This window comes from Schistocerca nitens, chromosome 3, assembly GCF_023898315.1.
Source record: "Schistocerca nitens isolate TAMUIC-IGC-003100 chromosome 3, iqSchNite1.1, whole genome shotgun sequence".
In the NCBI taxonomy this organism is placed as follows: Eukaryota; Metazoa; Arthropoda; class Insecta; order Orthoptera; family Acrididae; genus Schistocerca; species Schistocerca nitens.
Genome location: NC_064616.1, coordinates 782,375,964 through 782,397,409, shown reverse-complemented (window position 1 = coordinate 782,397,409; position 21,446 = coordinate 782,375,964). Strand labels below are relative to the sequence as shown.

At 45.5% G+C, this 21,446-nt stretch overlaps 1 protein-coding gene and 1 pseudogene across 2 annotated transcripts in view; one reads left to right on the top strand and one right to left on the bottom strand.

The window, feature by feature from the left end:
* Positions 1 to 21,446, top strand: part of LOC126249760 (arrestin domain-containing protein 2-like) — a 240,966-nt gene that overhangs the window by 7,006 nt on the left and 212,514 nt on the right. The window lies entirely within an intron of this gene.
* Positions 11,910 to 12,028, bottom strand: LOC126250306 (5S ribosomal RNA; annotated as a pseudogene).

Sequence of the window (21,446 nt, the reverse complement as noted above, 5' to 3'; positions counted from 1 at the left end):
AAACAAATAGAGGCACGTGGAAGTTTATATAATTACAAGCGACCGTCCGCCGTCAACCTAACTGGTACAGCGTGTCACGTGGTAATCGAAGGAACATTACAATGGCGTCGCTGCGTAGCAGATGGACAAAGCACGAATTCAGTAGATACGGAGTCACCTAAAGATGTTATAGACAGCTATGTGAAGAAGTATACCATCGTGCAGATCGTGAATTCCATCCATAAACACATTTCATCCATTTTGTCATACAACCACATGCACAGATTTTCACATGGATGGATCAGTGAATGGTAGTGACACTGTCATAACAAATCTTAAGTGTATTCAGCCGACGATGACATGGGAAAGCTTGCAGACTAGTAAATCGGGTTCACAATTCGTGGAATATTTTAGACGCGGCTAATCGTGTAGCTACGGTTACCATCAGCCTGCAAAAGAACAACTCACGGGGAATGGCATGAAGTGGGCCCGCTGAACCCGGTTGTGTACTGTTTTCTTTCTCCGGACTAGCATGGTGCACGAGATGCAATTTTGAGTCTGGCAGGTGCCACCACAAACCTACAAAGGTCGCTTTGCTAAATGGGCACAAACTGAAGGAAACGATCGCTGAAAGGATAAGGGGCAGAAATAAAGTTCCGGAATTAACTGCACAACAGGAAATCATTATCGGGACCATAGAGCTGGCTGAAAACCGAAGTAAAAAGCTCTGAGATATTTAGCGGTTTATGGAACGTATATCGAAAAGGCAGATTTGACTCCTTAGGAGGGGGAGTGTTCATTGCAGCTGAGAAAAATTTTGTATCTATTCAGGTCGAATTTGAGTGACAGTGAAGTCAGCTGGTCGCGCAGCTTTCGGCGAAATCAAGGTAATGGTTCGATTTTTTACCGGCCACCCGATTCCGTTGTGACAGTTTTCGAGTCATTCAAAGCTAGTATACTGTCAGCATTGTAGAAATGCCCAGGTCATGTAATGTTAGTTGGAGACGACTTTAATCTATCGAGTATAGATTGGCACGTCTATGGATTCATTGCAGGGGGTACAGACAGATCTGGCGAAGTACTTTTGAATACGTTTTCCGAAAACTGTCTCGAACAGCTAGTTCGACAACCCACACGCGAAGGAAATATTTTAGACCTTGTAGCTACAAACAGACCACGCTTTATCGACAGTGTCAGTGTACAGACAAGGATTAGCGATCATGAAGTCATCATAGCGGCTGTGGTCACTAAAATTTATAATTCAATTAAGAAGGATAGGAGGTTCAAAATGGCTCTGAGCCCTATGGGACTCAACATCTGAGGTCATAATTCCCCTAGAACTTAGAACTACTTGAACCTAACTAACCTAAGGACATCACACACATCCATGCCCGAGGCAGAATTCGAACCTGCGACCGCAGCGGTCGTGCGGTTCCGGACTGAAGCGCCTAGAACCGCTTGGCCACTCCGGCCGGCCAAGGGTAGGAGGGTATTTCTGCTAGAAAGAACAGACAATCAGTTGTTAGCATCCCACTTAGACAGTGAAATGACGTCATTTACGTCGAGTATGATGGACACAGAGGAATTATGGGCAAAGTTTAAACGGACTATAAATCAGATTAGGCTTATCCATTACGGATGTTTAAGTACCCTTGCCTGTTTATTCAGTATAAATATAGGAAACTGCAACCAGTCACTTTTTTAAATAGTTATTGGTTCCATAAACCGCTTTACGAACCTTTTCGGACTCGTCTTCATGTGTTGCACGGAATGTTACATGACTATTTTAAAGCATAATGCTGGGTGCTGGCTCTGTGACAAGAAGATGGAACATGCTTTAATGCAATGCCATGAGTATTATTGATATGGTGATTTGGATGCAAAAATGAATTCTGTACTTAAAGCGACAGTGTGGTTGGCTTTGTTCTTAATACCCATCTAACAGCTTCCATTGTGATGGAAAGCTCCCAAAGTTTCGTAATTACGGTGTATATACATACATATCCTGTGAAAAGTGAGTGATGTGATACCTACTGTCCATCACAATGGAAGTTAATAGATGGATATTAATAACAAAGCCACCCATAATGTCGCAGTAAGTACAGAATTCAGTTTTGTGTTAATGCATGTTCCATCTTCTTATCAAGGAGCCAGCACCCAGCAGTACGCTTCGAAATAGTCAAGTAACCTGTACGCAGCCTGAAGATAAGCCTGAAAAGGTTCGAAAACCGGTTAATGGAATAAATAACCATTTCAAAAAACGATTGACTGCCGCTTTCTGTATTTACGAATATATTGGATTGTAAATCGTGCTATGGAGAAGCAAGTGCTGAGTAAGTAAATTAAGGACGAAGAAGACCCACCGTGGTTTAACAACGAAATTGGGAAAATTGGGAAGCAAAGGCAGTTGCACTATCGGTTCAAAAGAGAACGCACAAATGACGACAGGCAGAGGTTATTAGAGATTCGTGCGTCTGTGAAAAGATGTATGCGCGAAACATACAAGAACTATCACCTACCTTAGCAAAATATCTGCCAGAGAATCCGAGGAAATTCTGGTCGTATGTGAAATCGATAAGCTGATCTAAGTCTTTCATCCAGGCACTCGTTGACCAGGTGGGTGTGGCAGTAGAAGACAGCAAAAGGAAAGCCGTAGTTTTAAATTTCTCTTTTAAGAAATCGTTCACGCAGGAAGATCGTACAAACATACCGTCATTTGGCCATTCCCGTATGGAAGACATTGTAATAGACACCATGTCGTAAAGAAACAACTGAATGAGTTGAAAACAAATAAGTCGACAGGTCCTGGTGTAGTCCCAATTTTACAAAGAATTCTCTCCGGCATTGACCGCTTACTTAAGATGCATTTACCTCGAACCTCTCGCTCAGCGCAAAGACCCAAGCGACTGAAGAAAAGCTCAAGTGACTCCTGTGTATAAGAAGGGTAAAAGAACGGACCCGCAAAATTACAGACCAATATCCCTAACAGCGGTTTTCTGCAGAATTCTTGAAAATATTCTCAGCTCGTTGCTGACGCTGCTGTAGTGTACGAGAAGGTGTCAGAGTTGAGTGACTGTGGGAGGATAAAAGATGACTTAAAAAAAAATTCTAGTTGATGTAATAAATAGCAGTTGGCTCTAAAAAGTTAATGCAGATGAGTAGGAAAAACAAACGCGTAGAGCTCGACTACTGCATTAATAGTCACGTCGATTAAATACACTCCTGGAAATTGAAATAAGAACACCGTGAATTCATTGTCCCAGGAAGGGGAAACTTTATTGACACATTCCTGGGGTCAGATACATCACATGATCACACTGACAGAACCACAGGCACATAGACACAGGCAACAGAGCATGCACAATGTCGGCACTAGTACAGTGTATATCCACCTTTCGCAGCAATGCAGGCTGCTATTCTCCCATGGAGACGATCGTAGAGATGCTGGATGTAGTCCTGTGGAACGGCTTGCCATGCCATTTCCACCTGGCGCCTCAGTTGGACCAGCGTTCGTGCTGGACGTGCAGACCGCGTGAGACGACGCTTCATCCAGTCCCAAACATGCTCAATGGGGGACAGATCTGGAGATCTTGCTGGCCAGGGTAGTTGACTTACACCTTCTAGAGCACGTTGGGTGGCACGGGATACATGCGGACGTGCATTGTCCTGTTGGAACAGCAAGTTCCCTTGCCGGTCTAGGAATGGTAGAACGATGGGTTCGATGACGGTTTGGATGTACCGTGCACTATTCAGTGTCCCCTCGACGATCACCAGTGGTGTACGGCCAGTGTAGGAGATCGCTCCCCACACCATGATGCCGGGTGTTGGCCCTGTGTGCCTCGGTCGTATGCAGTCCTGATTGTGGCGCTCACCTGCACGGCGCCAAACACGCATACGACCATCATTGGCACCAAGGCAGAAGCGACTCTCATCGCTGAAGACGACACGTCTCCATTCGTCCCTCCATTCACGCCTGTCGCGACACCACTGGAGGCGGGCTGCACGATGTTGGGGCGTGAGCGGAAGACGGCCTAACGGTGTGCGGGACCGTAGCCCAGCTTCATGGAGACGGTTGCGAATGGTCCTCGCCGATACCCCAGGAGCAACAGTGTCCCTAATTTGCTGGGAAGTGGCGGTGCGGTCCCCTACGGCACTGCGTAGGATCCTACGGTCTTGGCGTGCATCCGTGCGTCGCTGCGGTCCGGTCCCAGGTCGACGGGCACGTGCACCTTCCGCCGACCACTGGCGACAACATCGATGTACTGTGGAGACCTCACGCCCCACGTGTTGAGCAATTCGGCGGTACGTCCACCCGGCCTCCCGCATGCCCACTATACGCCCTCGCTCAAAGTCCGTCAACTGCACATACGGTTCACGTCCACGCTGTCGCGGCATGCTACCAGTGTTAAAGACTGCGATGGAGCTCCGTATGCCACGGCAAACTGGCTGACACTGACGGCGGCGGTGCACAAATGCTGCGCAGCTAGCGCCATTCGACGGCCAACACCGCGGTTCCTGGTGTGTCCGCTGTGCCGTGCGTGTGATCATTGCTTGTACAGCCCTCTCGCAGTGTCCGGAGCAAGTATGTTGGGTCTGACACACCGGTGTCAATGTGTTCTTTTTTCCATTTCCAGGAGTGTATCTAGGCTTAATGTTGCAAAGCGATACGAAATTGTTCGAGCATGTAAGGATTGTAGCAGGAAAGGTGAATGTTCCACTTTGGTTTGTTGGGAGAATTTTAGGAAAGTGTGGTTCATCTGTAAACGAGACCTCATATAGGACACTAGTAAGATCTATTCTTGAGTACTGCTCGAGTGCTTTGGATCCGCACCACGACGGTCTAAAAGAAGGCATAAAACGTTTCGGAGGCGGGCTGATACATTTGTTACCGGTAGGTTCGAACAACAGACAAGTTTTACGGAGATGCTTCGGGATCACAAATGGAGGAAAGGCTACGATTTTTTTACGAGGAACACTATTAAGAAAATTTAAAGAATCGGCATTTGAAGCTGACTGCAGAACTATTCTACTGCCGCTAACGTAGATTTCGCGTAAGGACAACGAAGATGAGAGAAGTTAAGGCTCATATAGAGGAATATAGACAGTCGTTTATCGCCTCGCTCTATTTACAAGTGGAACAGGAAAGGAAATGACTAATAGTGGTGTAGTGTACGCATCATACGTATCATACAGTGGCTAACGTAATACGTAGAGGTAAATGTAGAAAAGGACATTTGGAGGGAAATGCGTTCCAAGGAAGGTACACTCGCTTGACGGTGGAGATAAAAGATCTTTCACGGTGACCCAGGTATCAATACCGGGCAGGTGATGTGCCAACATGGGATGAGCCAGACGACCGTGTGGAACATTTTCCACAACTGCCACTACCTGCGTCACATACGCCTGCAGGCCTTATTGCATGTGGACTTGCTCATTAGCAACGTTTTAGCCTCAAAGTGTGGGTGGGGATTATTGGCGACCGTCACCTGGTCATACTACCACAGCACCTGTGCGAATCAGTCATTGAAACCCACAGTGTCGAAGATCTTTTATCTCCAACTTCAGGCAGGAGCACCTCCCTTGTTGCATTTCCCACCATATCTACGTCTACATACATATTCCACCAGCCATCCTATAGTGCATGGCTGAGGGTACCTTATATCACTGTTAGTCATTCCCTTTCCTGTTCCACTCGCAAATAGAACGAAGGGGTAAACGACTATATGTGGCTCCGTATGATCCCTAATTTCTCGTATCTTATCTTCATGGTCCTTAGGCAAAATGTATGTTGACGGCAGTACAGTCATTCGGCAGTCAGCTTCAAATGCCAGTTCCCTAAATTTTCTCAATAGTGTTCTTCAACGTCGCCTTTCCTCCAGGAATTCACGTTTGAGTTCCAGAAGCATCTCCGAAACACTTGTGTATTGTTCGAACCTACCGGTAACAAATCTAGAAAACCACCTCTGAACTGCTTCGATGTCTTCCTTTAATCCGACCTGGTACGGTTCCCAAACGCTCGAGCAGATCTCAAGTATGGATCGCACTAGCGTTCTATATTCGGTCTCGTTTACAGATGAACCACACCTTCCCAAAATTCTCCCACTCAACCCAAGTCGACCATTCGCCTTTACTATCACAATCCTCACTTGCTCGTTCCATTTCATATCGCTTCGCAACGTTACACCCAGATATTTAAACGACGTGACTGTGTCAAGCAGGACACAACTAATGCTGTATCCGAACATTACGGGTTTGTTTTCCCTGCTTGTCTGCATTAACTTATATTTTTCTACATTTGTAGCTAGCTGCCATTCATCACACCAACCAGAAATTTGTCTAAGTCATCTCGTATTCTCCCGCAGTCACTCTACTTCCCGTACACCACAACATCGTCAGCAAACAGCCGAGATTGGCTCTTAGATTAGATTAGATTAGATTAATACTAGTTCTATGGGACTCAACTTCTGAGGTCATCAGTCCCCTAGAACTTAGAACTACTTAAACCTAACTAACATCACACACATGCATGCCCGAGGCAGGATTCGAACCTGCGACCGTAACGGTCTCGCGGTTCCAGACTGTAGCGCCTGGAACCGCTCGGCCCCTCCGGCCGGCCAGCGCAGCCGAGATTGCTGCCCACCCTATCCGCCAGGTCATTTACGTATATAGAAAATAAATAGCATTCTGTCACACTTCTCTGGGCCACTCCTCACTATACTCTTGTCTCTGATGAACACTCGCCGTCGAGGACAATATATTGAGTTTTGTCACTTAAGAAGTCTACGAGCCACTCACATATCTGGGAACATATTCCATACACTCGTACCTTTGTTAACAGCGTACAGTGGGGCACCATGTCAAATGCTTTCCGGAAATCTTGAAACATGAAATCTGGATGTTGCTCTTCATCCATAGTTCGCAATGCGTCATGTGAGAAAAGGGCAAGCCGAATATCGGACGAGCCAAACTTTCTAAAACCGTGCGATTCGTGGAAATAAACTTCTTAGTCTCAAGAAAACTTCGTAGGCCTATATACGAAATGAGTAGGTGTTCAAGGATTCTGCAGGTAATCGATGTTAGGAATTTTGGTCTGTAATTTTGCGGGTCCGTTCCTTTACCCTTCTTTTACACAGGAGTCACGTGCGGTTTCTTTCAGTCACATGGCACTCTGCCGTAGAGTACTCTTTGTAAAACCGAACTGGAATTCCATACGGACCTGGCGACTTATATGTTTTCAATTATTTTAGTTGTTCTGTAGACCAAGGATGTTTAGTAATACGTCATCCATACCGGAGTCTATTCGACGGTCAAACGACGGTATGTTTGTACGACTTTTCTGCGTTAACGATTTCTTAAATGCAAGTTTTAAACTTCGGGTTTTGTTTCACTATCTTCAGCTGCCACAAGAGACTGCTCAGTGAGTGACTGGATGGAAGCCTAAGACTCCCTTACCAGTAATTTACCGAGTTCTCGGACAGATCTTTTGCTAAGGTATGACGATGGTAGTTCTTTTGTGTTTCAGGCATGGTTTTTTGCAGAAAGGTACGAACCTCTACTAACCTCTCCCTGTCATCGTTTGCACGTTCTCTTTTGGATCGGGACTGCAACAGCCTTCGGTTCCTCGACATTTTTTATATTTCATTGTCTAACTATGGTGGGACTTTTCCGTCCTTAATCCAATTACTCGGCACATACTTCTCCAGAACACGATGCCTTAGGTTCACTGTCATCGATCATACTGCATACAGTCTCAATATGACCCCAACTGTATTTCATCAGTTTCCAAAACTTAAAAGAAAACCTTGAGGACATCACTTTGATAGTGATGATGCGGTGCAAGCAGAGGTGAGGTTGTGGCTCCATCAACAAAGTCAGACTGTCTGCAGTGATTGTATCAACAAACTGGTCTCTCGTTGGCCCAGGGCGCCTACATTGAGAAATATGGTTATTAAGAACCATTTCCTTCCATTTTGTTATGTCCGTGGGACCATCATGAATCGCGGTGACTTCAGTGTAATTATTTTCTTTTAATAAAAGTGTCATTTCTTTTCGTCTCATTACGTATTTTTTTCAATTACATTCAGTACTATACTGTATCAGGTCTTTCTACGTACCGTCCAAGTTTCATAGAGCTATGTTGCTTTGCAATGATATATCATGGGAAAGTTACTTTCGTCTTCAACTTTTGCACACCTGTGTACATCTGACACTGTCTCACTCTGACTAAATAAACCAGTATAGAAATATACCGTTCTTCTTTGATCTTTCTCTGTTTCATCAGTGAAAACTGATTTAGAAACGTATCAGATAGAGTAGCAGTTCTAGACTGTGCCTCCACGCGTCTTGAGAGCAGCGTCCTTCCTAAACTACTGCAGCTAACCTTGCATCTGCGTTATTGGCAGATGGCTTCTCATCCTACACTACTGGCCATTACAATTGCTACACCAAGAAGAAATGCAGATGATAAACAAGTATTCATTGGACAAGTATATTATACTAGAACAGACATGTGATTACATTTTCACGCAATTTGGGTGCAAATATCCTAAGAAATCAGTACCCAGAACAATCACCTCTGGCCGTAATAACGGCCTTCATACGCCTGGGCATTGAGTCAAACAGAGCTTGGATGGCGTGTACAGGTACAGCTGCCCATGCAGCTTCAACACGATACCACAGTATTGTGACGAGCCAGTTGCTCGGCCACCATTGACCAGACATTTTCAGTTGGTGAGAGACCTGGAGAATGTGCTGGCCAGGGCGGCAGTCGAACATTTTCTGTATCCAGAAAGGCCCGTACAGGACCTGCAACATGCGGTCGTGCATTATCCTGCTGAAATGTAGGCTTTCGCAGGCATCGAATGAAGGGTAGAACCACGGGTCGTAACACATCTGAAATGTAACGTCCACTGTTCAAAGTGCCGTCAATGCGAACAAGAGGTGACCGAGACGCGTAACCAATGGCACCCCATACCGTCACGGCGGGTGATACGCCAGTATGGCGATGACGAATACACGCTTCCAATGTGCGTTCACCGCGATGTAGCCAAACACGGATGCGATCATCATGATGCTGTAAACAGAACCTGGATTCATTCGAAAAAATGACGTTTTGCCATTCGTGCACCCAGGTTCGTCGTTGAGTACACCATCGCAGGCGCTCCTGTCTGTGACGCAGCGTCAAGAGTAACCGCAGCCATGATCTCCGAGCTGACAGTCCATGCTGCTGCAAACGTCGTCCAACTGTTCGTGCAGATGGTTGTTGTCTTGCAAACGTCCCCATCTGTTGACTCAAGGTTCCAGACGTGGCTGCAGGATCCGTTACAGGCGTGCAGATAAGATGCTTGTCATCTCGACTGCTAGTGATACGAGGCCGTTGGGATCCAGCACGGCGTTCCGTATTACCCTCCTGAACCCATCGATTGCATATTCTGCCAACAGTAAGTGGATCTCGACCAACGCGAGCAGCAATGTCGCGATACGATAAACCGCAATCGCGATAGGCTGCAATCCGACCTTTATCAAAGTCGGAAACGTGATGGTACGCTTTTCTCCTCCTTACACGAGGCATCACAACAACGTTTCACCAGGCAACGCCGGTCAACTGCTGTTTGTGTATGAGAAATCGATTGGAAACTTTCCTCCTGTCAGCACGTTGTAGGTGTCGCCACCGGCGCCAACCTTGTGTGAATACTCTGAAAAGCTAATCATTTGCATATCACAGCATCTTCTTCCTGTCGGTTAAATTTCGCGTCTGTAGCACGTCATCTTCGTGGTGTAGCAATTTTAATGGCCAGTAGTGCATTTGGTGTTTCAGCAGGCACTATGTCCAAGATTTCTACCACATACAAAACATCATCTTCTAAGTTACAGCACGGACGAAAGCTTTTGTTGATTGACCGTGACAGACAGTTATTGAAGAGAGTTGTGACAAAAGAAAGAGGACGATAGCTGCAAAAGTAACGGCAGAACTAAATGTCGCACTCGGGAACCCTTTCAGCATCAAGACAACATGAAGGGAGCTCCGTAACCTAAAAATTCCAAGGCAAGCTGTAATTTCAAAACCACTCACCAGTGATGCAGATGCCCGTAACAGAAAAAGGTGACGCCGAAGCCATAAGACGTGGACAGTATAGCAGTGGAAGAAAGTCATTTCGTTAGATAAGCCATGTTTCACATTTTTTCAACAGCTGTATCATGGTATTCCATGAGCACCATGATTACTCTGCAACGTCGCATTACTGCGAAAAATTATGCGAGCATTTTGGCTTATCAGTTCCATCCTAATTATGATGCTGTGTTTCAAGACGGCAGGTCCCCTGTTCACAGAGCTCGTATCTTATCCAGGACTGGTTTTGTGAGTACGTGAATGACTTGTCGCATCTCCCCTCGCTACCACTGTCACGAGATGTCACTACTGGATTGTTTTGAAAATCTGCCTTATGCAAACACAATTAGTTTATTTTTTATTTTTTTTTTCAAAACAACCCGATTTTTAAATATTAAACACGTAAGAACATCAAGAGGAGCGCCGGCCGGGGTGGCCGAGCGGTTCTAGGCGCTAAAGTCTGGAACCGCGCGACCGATAAGGTCGCAGGTTCGAATCCTGCCTCGGGCATGGATGTGTGTGATGTCTTTAGGTTAGTTAGGTTTAAGTAGTTCTAAGTTCTAGGGGACTGATGACCTCAGCAGTTAAGTCGCATAGTGCTCAGAGCCATCAAGAGGAGCTTCAAATCTTAGTAAAATGAGAGCTCAATATTATAAAGCCCTTGTGGCACACTTTTGAGAAACGGGTGCATTATCACTGTCCACCTCAATCATCGTTTCTGAACTTGTCACTGTTTGCCAAGAAGAATGTTATGAGACTCCCTTGAAAATGACACAGGACCTGTATTATTCCATTCCGTGACTCCTGGAAGCTATTGTGAATGATAACGCGTTTCCCACATCATGTTAGGCACGGTAATGTGTTGTGTTTCTAAATTTTCGTCCACCCCCTGTAATGCAAGACGTATTAAGGCCGATGGCTGTGCCATGTCTAAGGGATCTGCGTGACATTGTTCAGCAAGGTAAGGCAAGACCGCAACATCATCGAGCTGTCTGGACCTACCTCGACACACAGGATGGTCGACTGTTTCCTGGGTAGCACATTCTACGTATCTCTTACCCACTGAAAACATCTGGTCATGAGTAGGCGAGAGATAGTTACGCCACAATTCGTCAACCACCGCTTATGAAGAACTCTGGCGTAGAGTTGAAGGAACATTGAATGAGAAACCCGTAGATGTCCTTCCGAGTTCAGTTCGAGCCGATGCCCATCTGGCTTCAGGCCGCTGCTGCTACAAGTGGGAGCTCAATGTACTAAATTTTTCACCTTGTACACCCTCAAATCTCCTACAGATTTAATCACGCACCTTTCCTAGAAAACTGTAAATGCACAGGAAGTAATGCAACACATTTTATTATGGAAGCAGGTTAGTTTACTTCAGGATTCCAATACACTATATTATTCTCCACTAGCCGGCCGTTGTGGCCGAGCGGTTCTAGGTACTTCAGTCAGGAACCGCGCTGCTGCTAAGGTCGCAGGTTCGAATCCTGCCTCGGGCATGGAAGTGTGTGATGTCCTTAGGTTAGTTAGGTTTAAGTAGTTCTAAGATTAGGGGACTGATGACCTCAGATGTTAAGTCCCATAGTGCTCAGAGCCATTTGAACCATTTTGAATTCCCCACTCACTTCGTCGTCAGGCCATGAGTGGCCTACCGGGACCATCGGACCGCCATGTCATCCTCAGTGGAGGATGCGGATAGGAAGCTCGTGGGGTCAGCACACCGCTCTTCCGGTCGTTATGATGGTATTCTTGACCGAAGCCGCTACTATTCGGTCGAATAGCTCCTCAATTGGCATCACGAGGCTGAGTGCACCCCGAAAAATGGCAACAGCGCATGGCGGCCCTCGATGGTCACCCATCCAAGTGCCAACCACGCCCGACTGCGCTTAACTTCGGTGATCTCACGGGAACCAGTGTATCCACTGCGGCAAGGCCGTTGCCCACTACAAAACCCCATTTTTCAACAATTTCCGTTCAACGGGACCACCTTACGTTACCCTACTGGGAGGGCCTATATGCTCGCATGATACCGCTTTTCTGGTCGACGTCGGAGCCAACGTCTTGATATATCAATAACCTCCCCATCATCCACGTGCTGCATCCTGTTGAGTCCATCCTTCATTGAGCCAAACAGATGGAAGTCGGAAGGTGCGAGATCCAGGCTGTTAGGTGGATGAGGAAGAACAGTCCAATGAACTTTTGTGAGCTCCTCTCGGGTGCGCAGACTTTTGTGAGGCCTTGCATTGTCATGGAGAAGGAGTAGTTCGTTTGCACTTTTTGTCGACGAACATGCTGAAGTCTTTTCTGAGGGAAGTACAACACACTTCAAAGTTGATCATTGCACCATGAGGGAGGACATCAAACGAAATAACTCCTAGAGGACCGTCGCCGTGACTTTACCGACTGATGGCATGGCATTTAACTTTTCTTTCGACGGAGACGTGGTACGGTGCCACTCCGTAGATTGCCATTTTGTTTCCGGTACGAAGTTATGCAGCCATTTTTCATCGTCTGTGACGATGTTCGTCCAAAAATCGTCATAATCAGCCTCGTAACGCTCCAGCAGTTGCGCGCAGATGATCCTTCGTTTCTCTTTATGTTGCTCTGTTTGGTGGCGGGGAGCCCAGCGGGAACACATCACTGAGTACCCCGACTGGTGGACGAGTGTGTCAGCAATATCAACAGGGTAGAGGTGTTTGAATGTGATCCGTCGATCACCTCCAGTGAGGGAGTCCGCACGTTCCAGCGTTGCAGGAGTCACAGCTGTGTGCTGCCGGCCGACACGTGGGAGATCGCACAGCTTTCCGCTATCTTGAGGTGATGATGACAGACGCCTTACTTGGAAAGCACCTCCTTTATAGACGCCATTTTGAAGACTACGTATAGCGAAGCCACCTATCGGTAATCCATGAAATTATGGGGGCTGAAGCGGAAATATTCCACGATGTCCCAAAACAAGTTCCACATTTATTTACAATCGAAATTGGCCGAGAAAAAAAATTGCATTACTTATTGGATGCCCCTCGTAAAATTTTTTATTATTTTCTATCCTTCCTTGTGTTTTAGTTTTAATGGCCAGCTGTGTATTAGGGATGCTTCAGTCAGATGTAGTTTGTTGTTTCCTTCGTCCGGCTCTGTGAGTCAGTTAGTGTACACAGTTACGGGGATACCATGGGGAGTCGTGTAGCTTAACGCGCGGTCTGAGACTGGGACTGTGTAACGTCTCCTTCGAGAGGCAGATTGTGCGATAACTGGGAGGCACCGTATCTACGCTGTAAGCAGGATCTGTATAGATTGCATATCTAAATCACAGAAACTGTTATACCACTGTTGTTGTTTCAGTGGAACCAGCTGATGCATTTAAAAAGCGATCCTCATCGTCAACGACGAGTACCGTGTTTCACTTATCCTTGCAGTAAAGCACAGCGGGTTCCACTGTTGATGTATTCACCAAATGACTCGAACACCTAGATCTTTCTAAATTGCAAAGCAGCCATCACAGCAGTTCCTTCGGGAAACCTCTTGTCTGAATTTACCAGGACTAGGAAGTTATGTTTCCTTAATTGTCACTTGCCGTCCTCAAAGTTCTCGTGCTTCTCCGTCTCTCACGATTCGTTCGAAAAAACTACGATCTTCGCTGCACCGGGCTGACGGCTCTCAAGTACACTCAGCGCAAAACGTAAGAAGACACTTCACTGTTTAGCCTTTAAGCATGTGTGGAGAAGAATTATTTTGTTAACAAACACTCAGTTTGGAATTTAAAGTTAGTGTGACGTTTATCTACAAAACGTGGGGAAATAAAGTCACAGCACATATAGCATAAAATAAGGCAAGATTTGGTGAGAGGAAACAACACGCACAGCTTTTAGGCGTATTTTAAAATTGGCGTATTTTAAAATTGGCGTCTTTTGGCTTTATTGGTTCTACCGGGAATAATCACTGAATCAATCTGAGTGAAATGTATCCGCATACTTTCCAGACTCTTCAGATGTGCAAGTTCTCTTGCTTTACGCATTAGGTATAGACAAATGATTTTGCTACATTAAATGTAGAGGAAATATTAAAAACCTCAACTTCTGTACATTATTTCACAAAAAATTAAAACCAAAATATCCATTGTACCAATGAGTTCGATTATACGTACTCATCTTACAACATTGGGACTACTAATCTTGGGATAATATTTATGAGGCTTGAACACACCACTGTTCGCTGCCGTGCCTCCAGTATTTTTTTTTCCTTGTTCTACTGCAAAGTATGCCCTTATCTTCAGAAAGCAGATGGTGCATTAGCTTCCTGAAGAATCTTATAAGAGCTTCATGCAGTCTGTAAATAAACACACAGGACAACCAATTATTCACTTTCTGAACAATTTAAATCCATATTTACTGTTAATCGACCGTAATCGAATATCAGACGAACTGTGTGATTGGACTGAAGAGTTTCTAGGAAATACAAATCAGGGTGTCATTCCGAACAGAAAGAAGCTTTCAGACGTGAAGTAACTTCGGCCGCGCGGGATTAGCCGAGCGGTCCAAGGCGCTGCAGTCATGGACTGTGCGGCTGGTCCCGGCGGAGGTTCGAGTCCTCCCTCGGGCATGGGTGTGTGTGTTTGTCCTTAGGATAATTTAGGTTAAGTAGTGTGTAAGCTTAGGGACTGATGACCTTAGCAGTTAAGTCCCATAAGATTTCACACACAAGTAACTCGGTCGTGCCACAGGAGAGTATTATAGGACTATAACTTTTCACCATATACGAGGGTTGGAACTTTATTAGTGGCAGCAATATATTTACAGCTCGTACAAAATAGATACGTGTTTCAAAGTTTTACTGACCTTCAAAGTAGTTACCAGCATTGCAAGCGATGTGGAAGTCGTAGGATACTCGTAGCAGTACCAGTTGTGTTGACAGTTCGAGCGGCGCGGTCTATCGCCCGACGAAATTGTAAAAGTTCTGAACCGAATGCCGTAAAGTGTTTCCTTCAGTTTAGAAATCGAGTTGAACTCACGAGGGCTTAAGTCAGGGGAGTGCAGTAGGTGGTATAGCACTTAGAAGCCCCATCAGTCAAACAAATCAGTAACAGCTTGCACTGTACGTGCTTGAGCAATGTCCTGCAAAATGATGGTCAGGTCCTGCAGAAAGTGTCATCACTTCTGTCTCTAAGCTGGTTGTAGGTTGTGTTCCAAAAATGAACAGCAACAGTGTTAGCAGTCATTACAGTCTCACATAAATTTATAGAGCCACTTAGATACTGAAGTATCGGCACATACGCGTATTCCTCTGCTGCTGTACGCACGTGTAAATTTGTAGTATTTCCGTCAGATTTCTTAACTGCATCGTTTCTTATTTCTAAGGAGTCGTTACGAGTTGTTTATTTTATCTGTAGTAACGTATGACGTTCAGTCGACCTTTCTACATAACCTATTTTGCCCAACAAAGGCAGGAAAAGTTACGGCTAGAGAGAGAGAGAGAGAGCGCTATTGCATTTGTTTTTCAGAAACAGTGAGACCAAAGAAGGAAACCGTTGGTTACATAGCTCCCAGGTTCGGACATTCTGCACATTTCAAGGAAAACAATGGACCCATAAAAAAAATGGTTCAAATGGCTCTGAGCACTATGGGACTTAACTTCTGGGAGGTCATCAGTACCCTAGAACTTAGAAGTACTTAAATCTAACTAACCTAAGGACACCACACACATCCATGCCCGAGGCAGGATTCGAACCTACGACCGTACCGGTCGCGCGGTTGCAGACTGTAGCGCCTAGAACCACTCGGTCAATCAGGCCGGCAATAGACACATAAACTGGTAAAATAAGAACAAGGAAAATGGTTGATTTACGCTTCCATTCAGGGCATATCACGCCAAGGAAATCTTGAGACCTCCAGACGAATGTTCCGAGAGGACTCGCGACTCCAAACATGCGAAGAACTTTGGGTCATGCGTGTATCTCGGTACACTTGTACAGGGTAAACCAGGAGGACGTTACTGACAAAATTTCTGAGGGCGTTCCGGGATGTATTCTAGTATTTTCGTACGATGAACCCATGATATCATGCGGCTCAATATGAGTATATTGAAACTTCCTGGCAGATTAAAAGCCGGCCGAAGTGGCCGTGCGGTTAAAGGCGCTGCAGTCTGGAACCGCAAGACCGCTACGGTCGCAGGTTCGAAGCCTGCCTCGGGCATGGATGTTTGTGATGTCCTTAGGTTAGTTAGGTTTAACTAGTTCTAAGTTCTAGGGGACTAATGACCTCAGCAGTTGAGTCCGATAGTGCTCAGAGCCATTTGAACCATTTTTTGCAGATTAAAACTGTGTGCCCGACCGAGACTCGAACTCGGGACCTTCGCCTTTCGCGGGCAAGTGCTCAACCATCTGAGCTACCGAAGCACGACTCACGCCCGGTCCTCACAGCTTTACTTCTGCCAGTATCTCGTCTCCTACCTTCCAAACTTTACAGAAGCTCTCCTGCGAACCTTGCACAACTAGCACTCCTGAACGAAAGGATACTGCGGAGACATGGATTAGCCACAGCCTGGGGGATGTTTCCAGAATGAGATTTTCACTCTGCAGCGGAGTGTGCGCTGATATAAAACTTCCTGGCAGATTAAAACTGCGTGCCCGACCGAGACTCGAACTCGGGACCTTTGCCTTTCGCGGGCAAGTGTTCTACCATCTGAGCTACAGAAGCACGACTCACGGCCGGTCCTCACAGCTTTACTTCTGCCAGTATCTCGTCTCCTACCTTGTATTTCGTTTGATTTCTTACGATCATTTGTCTTTGTATCCTTATTATACTGGAAATATCTGTAAAACACTGCAAATATCGACGGCGTAGGCTGTATGCCTTGTATGGAAACAAGCTAGTTCCACACACTCACAGTACTTGCCGTTGACAACAGTAACGCCTACTTTACTCTTTACCCTCAAGTTTGCATTCATTTGTGCCCGGCTCTGTGTCGGTTTTGTGTTTTCGGCTGTGTTAATTGTACGTCAACAGTGATACACGGCTGTAGGAACAGATTTTCCGATGAAGACTTAGTCAATATTCACCTCGTGTGTTGGTTACCTGAATACAATGGAAGAGCGACACAACGACGTAATGCAGAGTTCATCCCTCACAACACAATACTTTTGCATCTGTGAGTTGTTGAATTACTCTGTGTTTTATATTGTACGTTTTGATGCTTGCACTGTGAAGGTATTTTCAAAATCGAATAACTTATAATTACATTCTTACTTTTAGTGAGTCAGTGAAGATCACGGGACCCTTATACCAAAATACTCTGAAAATATCCTTCAGCAACCTACAAACTTTTGTCCGTTGGGCTAGAGTTTACCCTGTATAGAATCGAAGTAAGACACTCCCAGACTCAGTGTACATCTAGTAGACGATGGAGGCACGACTGTTGTTAAACTGGAATGCACTAAATATGCCCTATATCAAAACAAATCGTGAATAAAACTTGTGAAACAGCGGATTCCTCTGTCAGTCAAAATGAAACCCTTCATGTATACAACCAGTATTAAATTAATAATGCAACTGCACTCATTTTGTGAGAAGCCCGCATAATCCTCTGACGCAACAAATGCTGTACTTTATGAAACTTACAAGGGGCAGTTAAATGAAAACGAGATATATGGAAAAACGTGCCAACTGTTTATTATTTCAAAAGTATCCGCCATCACTGAGAACACATTTATCCCACTGTGAGACAAGACGGTCAGTGCCCTCATGGAAGGATATTCATGGTTACCTACGGAACCACGATTGTACCCAGGCGCGTACCTCTTCATCCATAGAAATTCGACAGCCACGAAAGTCTCTCTTCAGGGCCCCTTAAATATGACAGTGGCATGGGAAGAAACTGGGACCGCATGGAGGATGTGTAAGGGCTTCCCAGAGAAACTTCTGGAGCGTAGTCGAAACAACCTTGGCAACATATGGGACCGACCACGTATTTTTGGAGCCAAATATTTTAGAACCCTACTGAAAAAAGACATTCGTGGCTGTCAATTTGCTTCGGACGAAGATGTGCACGTCTGGGTACAATCGTGGTACTGTAGACAACCGCAAACATTTTCCATGAAGGCGTTGACCGTCTTGTCTCACAGTGGGATAAATGTATTAACAGTTATGACGATTACTTTTGAAATACTAAACAGTTTACTTACTTTCTATCCATCTGTCTCGTTTTCTTTTAACTTCCCTTATATTTACGTACAAAATAAAAAGCGAACAGTGATGAGTGTGTTAAAAATTTGACACCTATATTTGAGGCGTGCATTTAATAATTTTTGCCTGTTTACTTTTTTGAACATGCACTTTTTAGATTTCAATACATATTTATTCCTTAGAATTATAGTAATTCATCTAAATACCTAAGATAGGCCATAAAGTGCATATACTTACGTATAAAAATAGGGTTTATGTAATTATTACTACTTACTAATGATGAAAAAAAAGTGATAGTGCAAAACGGAAACAGAAGAAGGCAGAAAATAAAACATCGGTAAGCATTGTCTGTTGAGATCCTTTGAAGTGTGGTTGCACGTCAGCGGCATTTTCACTGAAGTAATCGATTCTTTGATTCACTGTAACATCTCAGGAACCACATTTCTATAATCACATGCATAAATGACCAGGAAAATCTCGAAGACTGTCTCCTCCGATGGTCGCTGACCTAAGTTCCTTTCAGGATAGATACACACTGACGGGTCGGTGAGTGTCTCGCGAAATCATCTCTGAACTTCCTGAGTGCTGCGGCTGCTGTATTACGAAAGATACACTAAATTGATTTGTTCTTCAGCGCTGTTTTGGGATTCCGCGTCCTAAATGACTTACGACTGTTACGCATTGCGCCTTCGTTGAGTACGCAGTCACGCAACATGTACATATACTAAGAAGAGCGAAGAAGAAGATGGTCAAGTGGCCGGTGAGCCTTAACTATATATACAGGGTGTTTCAAAAATGACCGGTATATTTGAAACGGCAATAAAAACTAAACGAGCAGCGATAGAAATACACCGTTTGTTGCAATATGCTTGGGACAACAGTACATTTTCAGGAAGACAAACTTTCGAAATTACAGTAGTTACAATTTTCAACAACAGATGGCGCTGCAAGTGATGTGAAAGATATAGAAGACAACGCAGTCTGTGGGTGCGCCATTCTGTACGTCGTCTTTCTGCTGTAAGCATGTGCTGTTCACAACGTGCAAGTGTGCTGTAGACAACATGGTTTATTCCTTAGAACAGAGGATTTTTCTGGTGTTGGAATTCCACCGCCTAGAACACAGTGTTGTTGCAACAAGACGAAGTTTTCAACGGAGCTTTAATGTAACCAAAGGACCGAAAAGCGATACAATAAAGGATCTGTTTGAAAAATTTCAACGGACTGGGAACGTGACGGATGAACGTGCTGGAAAGGTAGGGCGACCGTGTACGGCAACCACAGAGGGCAACGCGCAGCTAGTGCAGCAGGTGATCCAACAGCGGCCTCGGGTTTCCGTTCGCCGTGTTGCAGCTGCGGTCCAAATGACGCCAACGTCCACGTATCGTCTCATGCGCCAAGAGTTTACACCTCTATCCATACAAAATTCAAACGCGGCAACCCCTCAGCGCCGCTACCATTGCTGCACGAGAGACATTCGCTAACGATATAGTGCACAGGATTGATGACGGCGATATGCATGTGGGCAGCATTTGGTTTACTGACGAAGCTTATTTTTACCTGGACGGCTTCGTCAATAAACAGAACTGGCGCATATGGGGAACCGAAAAGCCCCATGTTGCAGTCCCATTGTCCCTGCATCCTCAAAAAGTACTGGTCTGGGCCGCCATTTCTTCCAAAGGAATCATTGGCCCATTTTTCAGATCCGAAACGATTACTGCATCACGCTATCTGGACATTCTTCGTGAATTTGTGGCGGTACAAACTGCCTAGGACGACACTGCGAACATCTCGTGGTTTATGCAAGATGGTGCCCGGCCACATCGCACGGCCGACGTCTTTAATTTCCTGAATGAATATTTCGATGATCGTGTGATTGCTTTGGGCTATCCGAAACATACAGGAGGCGGCGTGGATTGGCCTCCCTATTCGCCAGACATGAACCCCTGTGACTTCTTTCTGTGGGGACACTTGAAAGACCAGGTGTACCGCCAGAATCCAGAAACAATTGAACAGCTGAAGCAGTACATCTCATCTGCATGTGAAGCCATTCCGCCAGACACATTGTCAAAGGTTTCGGGTAATTTCATTCAGAGACTACGCCATATTATTGCTACGCATGGTGGATATGTGGAAAATATCGTACTATAGAGTTTCCCAGACCGCAGCGCCATCTGTTGTTGAAAATTGTAACTACTGTAATTTCGAAAGTTTGTCTGCCTGAAAATGTACTGTTGTCCCAAGCATATTGCAACAAACGGTGTATTTCTATCGCTGCTCGTTTAGTTTTTATTGCCATTTCAAATATACCGGTCATTTTTGAAACACCCTGTATATACTAAGATGGTACCTGTTCTTTCGGACATGTCCGAAAGAACAGGTACCATCTTAGTATATATATATATATATATATATATATACTCCTGGAAATTGAAGTAAGAACACCGTGAATTCATTGTCCCAGGAAGGGGAAACTTTATTGACACATTCCTGGGGTCAGATACATCACATGATCACACTGACAGAACCACAGGCACATAGACACAGGCAACAGAGCATGCACAATGTCGGCACTAGTACAGTGTATATCCACCTTTCGCAGCAATGCAGGCTGCTATTCTCCCATGGAGACGATCGTAGAGATGCTGGATGTAGTCCAGTGGAACGGCTTGCCATGCCATTTCCACCTGGCGCCTCAGTTGGACCAGCGTTCGTGCTGGACGTGCAGACCGCGTGAGACGACGCTTCATCCAGTCCCAAACATGCTCAATGGGGGACAGATCCGGAGATCTTGCTGGCCAGGGTAGTTGACTTACACCTTCTAGAGCACATTGGATGGCACGGGATACATGCGGACGTGCATTGTCCTGTTGGAACAGCAAGTTCCCTTGCCGGTCGAGGAATGGTAGAACGATGGGTTCGATGACGGTTTGGATGTACCGTGCACTATTCAGTGTCCCCTCGACGATCACCAGTGGTGTACGGCCAGTGTAGGAGATCGCTCCCCACACCATGATGCCGGGTGTTGGCCCTGTGTGCCTCGGTCGTATGCAGTCCTGATTGTGGCGCTCACCTGCACGGCGCCAAACACGCATACGACCATCATTGGCACCAAGGCAGAAGCGACTCTCATCGCTGAAGACGACACGTCTCCATTCGTCCCTCCATTCACGCCTGTCGCGACA